This window comes from Cebus imitator, unplaced genomic scaffold (assembly GCF_001604975.1).
Source record: "Cebus imitator isolate Cc_AM_T3 unplaced genomic scaffold, Cebus_imitator-1.0 Scaffold873, whole genome shotgun sequence".
In the NCBI taxonomy this organism is placed as follows: domain Eukaryota; kingdom Metazoa; phylum Chordata; class Mammalia; order Primates; family Cebidae; genus Cebus; species Cebus imitator.
This window is the reverse complement of record NW_016108188.1, coordinates 243852-250463: the sequence shown is the minus strand read 5'-3', so window position 1 is coordinate 250463 and position 6612 is coordinate 243852. Positions and strand designations below refer to the sequence as shown.

The 6612-nt window shown below is 35.3% G+C and overlaps 1 long non-coding RNA gene across 1 annotated transcript; it reads right to left on the bottom strand.

Moving 5' to 3' along the window:
• Positions 1–4259: 4259 nt before the first annotated feature.
• Positions 4260–5388, bottom strand: LOC108298039. The gene is made up of 3 exons (XR_001822421.2): positions 5275–5388; positions 4649–4748; positions 4260–4367 (listed from the first exon to the last, which is right to left on the bottom strand). It is a non-coding gene; the product is annotated as an uncharacterized LOC108298039 (long non-coding RNA).
• Positions 5389–6612: the final 1224 nt, after the last annotated feature.

The window sequence follows — 6612 nt, the reverse complement described above, 5'->3', positions numbered from 1 at the left end:
GAGATAATCAGGTAACAAGCCAGAAGATAAACAATATGAAAAGAACTTAAATAAATAAATTTTATTTTTACATTGAATACATTTTTCCAAAATTAATACCAGCATATATTTGTAAATCCAAATACTTGTTCAACACGTATTTCAATAAAATACTAGACCCTATATCAGATTGAAAGCAAAATAATATCTGAAATATCCTGTTATTGAGTTTTTCTCTTTGATTTATAATAGCATGATTTTATTCTATGCCATAAGCTAACCAGCATATAGATTAATACAATGAGAATGTGAAGTATGTTTTAATGGCCATGCTTTTCTCCTTGCTTAGGAACTGCTTCTATTCTTTCCCACTGCATGAAGCTCCCCTTTTAGCACATCAAATATGCACATGCATTTCACACACTAATGGTGTGTATTTACCAAAGCACATTTCACTTTCAGCCTCTTACAGAGGGAAAAAGAAAAAACCTCAATATATGTTTAGGTAATACAGTAAAATCTGAATCTTAAAGTTCAAAACACTTTAAGGCCAAGTTAAAATAGACCTACTAGAAATGTTGAAATATTAAAACTATTTAGAAATTGGTAAAGCAAAACTAAATAAAACCCAAAAATTATCTAGGAGTTTCCTTAAATTTAGCTGTTTTGTTTTACTAAAATCAATGAGAAAACAATAGATTGTAAGAATCCTTATATATAGATCTATAAGTTTAATTTTAAAATTATTTTAATCCGTTTTCGTGCTTCTGGTAAAGACATATCTGAGACTGGGAAGTAAAGAGGCTTAATTGGACTTACAGTTCCATAAGGCTGTGGAGGCCTCAGAATCATGGCAGGACGTGAAAGGCACTTCTTACATGGCAGTGGCAAGAGAAAATGAGGAACATGCAAATACAGAAACCCCTGATAAAACCATCAGATCTCATGAGACTTATTCACTACCACAAGAACAGTATGTGGGAAACTGCATCCATGATTCAAACTGTCTCCTACTGGGTCCCTCCCACATATGGGAATTATAGGAGTACAATTCAAGATGAGATTTGGGTGGGGTCAAAGAGCCAAGCAATATCATTCCTCCCGTGTCCCCTCCAAATCTCACGTCCTCACATTTCAAAACTAATCATGCCTTCCCAACAGTCCGCCAAAGTCTTAACTCATTTGAGCATTAACTCAAAAGACCACAGTCCAAACCCTCATCTGAGACAAGGCAGGTCCCTTCGCCTATGAGCCTGTAAAATCAAAATTACTTCCTAGATACAATGGAGGTACAGATTCTGTGTAAACACAGCCATTCCAAATGGGAGAAATTGGCCAAACGGGGATACAGGGCCCAGGTAAGTCCAAAATCCAATGGGGCAGTCAAATTCTAAAGCTTCAGAATGATCTCCTTTGACCCCATGTCTCACCTCCAGGTCATGGTGATGCAAGAGGTAGGTTCCCATAGTCTTGGGCAGCTCCGCCCCTGTGGCTTTGCAGTATATAGCCCCCTTCCTGGCTGCTTTCACTGGCTGGTGTTGAGAGTTTGTGGCTTTTTCAGGCACAGCGCAAGCTGTTGGTGGATCTACCATTCTGGGGTCTGGAGTACTGTGGCCCTCTTCTCACAGTTCCACTAGGTGGTGCCCCAGTAAGGACTCCGTATGGAGGCTCCAACACCACATTCCCCTTCCATATTGCCCTAGCGGAGGTTCTCCATGAGGGCTCTGACCTTGCAGCAAACATTTGCCTGGCCATGCAGGCATTTCCATGCTTCTCCTGAAACGTAGGTGGAGGTTCTCAAAACTCAATTCTTAACTTCTCTGCACCTGCAAGCTCAACACCGTGTGGAAGCTGCCAAGGTTTGGGGCTTGGACCTCTGAAACCATGGGCTGAAGTATATGTTGACCCCTTTTAGCAATGGCTAGAGCAGGTGGGACACAGGGCACCAACTCCCAAGCTGCACATAACACGGGGAGCCTGGGCCCAGCCCATGAAACCAGTTTTTGTTTTGCCTTAGGCTTCCAGGTCTGTGGTGGGAGGGGCTGCCATGAAGACCTATGACATGCCTTATAGACATTTTCCCCATTTTCTTGTGGATTAACATTAGCATCCTTGTTACTTATGCAAATTTCTGCAGCCAGGTTGAAATGGGTTTTTATTTTCTACTGCATCATCAGGCTGCAAATTTTCTGAATTTTTTTGCTGTTTCTATTTTAAAATGGAATGCTTTTTAACAGTACCCAAATCACTTTTTGAATACTTTGCTGCTTAGAAGTTTCTTCTGCCAGGTACCCTAAATTATCTCTCTCAAGTTCAAAGTTCAACAAATCTCTAGGGCAGAGACAAAATGCTACCATTCTCTTTGCTAAAACATAACAAGAGCCACCTTTGCTCCAGTTCCCAAAAAGGTCCTCATCTACACCTGAGACCACCTCATCCTGAACCTTATTATTTATATTACTGACAGCATTTTTGTCAAAGCCATTCAACAATTCTCTAGGAGGTTTCAAACTTTCCCACATTTTCCTGTCTTCTTCTGAGCCTTCCAAACTGTTCCAATCACTGCCTGATACCCAGATCTAAAGTCATGTCCACATTTTCAGGTATCGTTTCAGCAATGCTGAAATTGATACCAGAGTGGGTCGACTGGTATCAATTTAGTGTATTAGTCCATTTTCACACTGTGGATAAGGACATACATGAGACTAATATGAAAATGAGGTTTAATTGGACTTACAGTTCCACATGGCTGTGGAGGCCTCAGAATCATGGTGGGAGGTGAAAGGCACTTCTTACATGACAGCGGCAAGAGAAAAGGAGGAAGATGATAAAATCATAATATCTCATGAGACGTATTCACTACCATAAGAATGGTATGGGGGAAACCGCCCCCATGATTCAAATTATTTACTACCAGGTCTCTCCCACAACACATGGGAATTATGGGAGTACAGTTTAAGATGAGATTTGGGAGGGGACAGAGAGCCAAACCATATCAAAAATTAAATGACTTACCTCCATTAATTTAATTCAGAAATTTAAATGTATTTTATAATTACTATAAATGTACATAACTACAAGAGAATGGATAAGGGATGGGGGAGTCATACACATGACTTTATAGAAAATAGATTGCAATGTAAATCATTTTAATGTAACATTTTTGCATTTAAATTAAATTCAGGCGTCAAACCTATGTAATCATTGAGTATTAGCTTGTTAAGAGGTCCAGCTAGACCTTCTAAGTTGACAAAGGGGGAAAATTTTATTATGGAGACTTGTCAAATGAAAATATTTAGTGGCATTTTCAAAATCATTTAGCAAAAATATAGAGTATCCAAATATTTTAATTCAGCATTATCTAGTTTCAAACTGCTCACTTTTTGAAATTGATTTCATAATGTTAAAAAATGTAATCCTCTCTACAAACAAATGTGACACTTTAGATTTGAAGGAAATCCTGGGTAAAATTACTTAATAGCTTTTTCTAGGAAAACCTTTGATGCATGAAGGCAAGGAGAACCAAAATACATCTATGAAGCTTTGACACTACCCCATCTCACAACCATTATTTCTAGTCCATAATCACTCTCCATCCAGTGTAGTGTTTATTTTGGTGCTCAGCCATCTACTGTCCTGAAATGTTATTTGAAGATTTTAAGTTGATATTTATGTCTCTGGAGTAAAACAACTTTTGCTCTACCTCAGCTACTAAATAGTAATAATTGTTGATTTTATTAATATAAACCATTGCCCTTACTGACACAGGTAAGTTTCATTTCCTACTTTCAGATGCCAAATACCTTCCTCATTAAGAGATAAAATATGGGTTAAAATATGACTGTTGTTTCTCAGCACAAAGTATATTTAAACTGAATTCCTTGAAGGGAGGATCTGGGTCTTATGCATCTTTGTTTTTTTCTGTGCCTGGCAGAGAGGTTAGGAACATTATTGGTGGCTCAACATATTTTTTTTTTTAGGGAATGGGTGAATTCATATTTTATTTTCATTTATTCTATTGATAAATTTTAAATTATTGATAACTTTTATGTCTACATAAACCTGTTTATTTTCTCAAATGGTAAATGTTTAAACTGATGGTCTCAAAATAATACTGCAAAGGCATTTTAATTTAGGCAACTTGGAGATATCAGCCATAAATACTACAAAACTTGAAAATCATTCATTTTAAAAGTTACTTTGCCTTCAGTGTGAATTACTGTTTATTTTAGAATATATATATTATTGATACCAAGTTCATGGTATATTATTACTTACAATCAAAAGGATAGGCGTAATAACAAACCAGCAAGCTCTCCACCATAGCCAGAATATCCACCTCTTTGCTCCAATCATCATTTCTATATCCTCAATGAATCTGTTCCCTCCTAAAGAAAATAAAGAGTACATTGAGTGCTTGCCAATATTTTCTTCCAGTAACCATTGTGGCATCTATTATATTTCTGTGTCTAAACATTTTTCTGTATCACAACAATGAATCATACACTTGTAATTACCTTTTCTTCATAACATATTTTTGTCCAGTGTATTTTATTTTACTATTATAATAGTATAAAAATGAATACTGTAATTCGGTAATCATAATGAAAACGAATCAAACTAAACTGTCTTAGTAAAACTTGAAAATAATTTTATAGTTACTATTTACCATAAATTCAGATGATTCCTACTAGCTCCAGTATAGCTGCAATTAAAATGTCCCATCCAGCACAGCAGTGGTCAATCAGATGAACCCAGTAAATTCTAGCCTACCAAAAATATATTGATTACTTCTAATTTGATATTTTTGATTAATGAGGTATTCAAATTGAATCTATTAATTTGATCTTGACATATGTTCCTTAGTTTCACTTCCGCTAAAATGTGTAAAGGAATGTTTCAGAAGTAAACCCAAATATGGCTTTAAATGTATCAAAAATCTTTCAATCTATAGTGAGTCACTGGAAAAAAAAAAGCACTTAGAATAGTTGATTATCAGAATGATATGCAACGTCTGTATGTTCTGTAGTGGTTGCCAAGAAATGTAGCATGTGTTTAAAGTCTGTAATCTTTTTGTAACTGAGATAACTGTTCATTATTGGGCCTCATCATCTGCAAAGTAGACTTACTATAAAAGCAATAATCAAGAAAACTGGGCCAAAACCCAGAAAACTTTGATCTAAGTCATGCATGGACTTGTCACTAAGCATCCTCTTAAGCCTTGGTTTATTTAGTTAGGTTATAAAGTATGTTCCAACTAACAATTTGTCTATGAAAAAAAATGTTGTAGTATACCGGAGTCTCACAGATGAGACCAAGGAGAAAAGAAACAAAGCAGCAGCCCAAAGTTATGGAAACCCTCATTTTCTTCATCACTTTGGGAAATAAGTCTTGAATCGTTGTTGTGATCGTTTCTTCAGAGGGGTAGAAATGACATGTTATATGTCAACTTATTTGCCAATATTGTTAATCACATAATTCAATGTACCTTAATCAAATTTACAAATACATGTTGAGAAGAGACTCTGAGCCCTGCTCCTTGCTTTTAAAAACCCATAGGGTTATTTCTTTTGACAGTCACCACTTGTTCTGATGAAAATCAAATGCAGTTCTATTTGTTGTTTTTAGTCGGCTTTATATGATTTTTCACTGATAGCAATCGTAAGGTAACAGTCCCCTGTGAGCTGAATTAGTCTAAAAGGAAGGATTCTAATAGGACTTTTAAATAAGGTAAATATTTGAATCAGCAGTATGGAGACAGAAAGAATTTTAGGTTTAGAAATAAATATGTCCATGAAATAGGGAACTGGCCAAGAGTAGAAAGATGTGTGAATGAAAATATCAGAAAAGATGTTTGTGATTTTCAAGGACTTTAAAAGTCAATCAGAAAACTCTGGGTTTTATCCTATAAACAGAGTTAACTATGAAAATGTTTTATGTGAGAGAGGGGTAGGATGAAATTGTTTTTCAGAATTTCTCTAGTCATGTAACCTAGGTAAATTCCTATATGTCCACAGAACTATGTGCAAGTATGATCATTGCAGCAATGTGTATAATTTGTTTTTTTTAAATAAAATAATTCTAATACCCATTATTATGGTAACAAAGAGATTGTTATTTAATTTGATCTACATGCCTATGTATCAACTGGATTCATAGTTAATGGAAAAACAACTTTCAGAGTAATACGTATGCTATGAAACTTCACATTTATGTGAAATCTTAAAAATATTTATTTATGAATACATGTAAAATGGATATAAACATGGACAGAATAACATACACAATCCATGGTAACAGTTGCTTCTAGAGAAAAATGTGAACTGTATAAGGGAGATAAGACAGAGGACTTCAAATTCACCTTTAACAGTTTATTTTTTAAAATATCTGAAACAAATATGATAAAATATTAATGTGTATTCCTTTTGAGTGTCAAGTACTTTTCTGTGTTTAAATTTAAGTTAAAACATCTTTCAGAAAGGTCATTCCAAAATTAACAGCTAGGAGGACAATATGGGTCATAAAAGCCTGTTTTCAGGTAGAGGAAACACAAATGAAATATAAGACGGAAATGGTAACACTGACAATATTACCAACTGAGAATCGAGACCCAAATTTAAAAGCTTGAAAAAA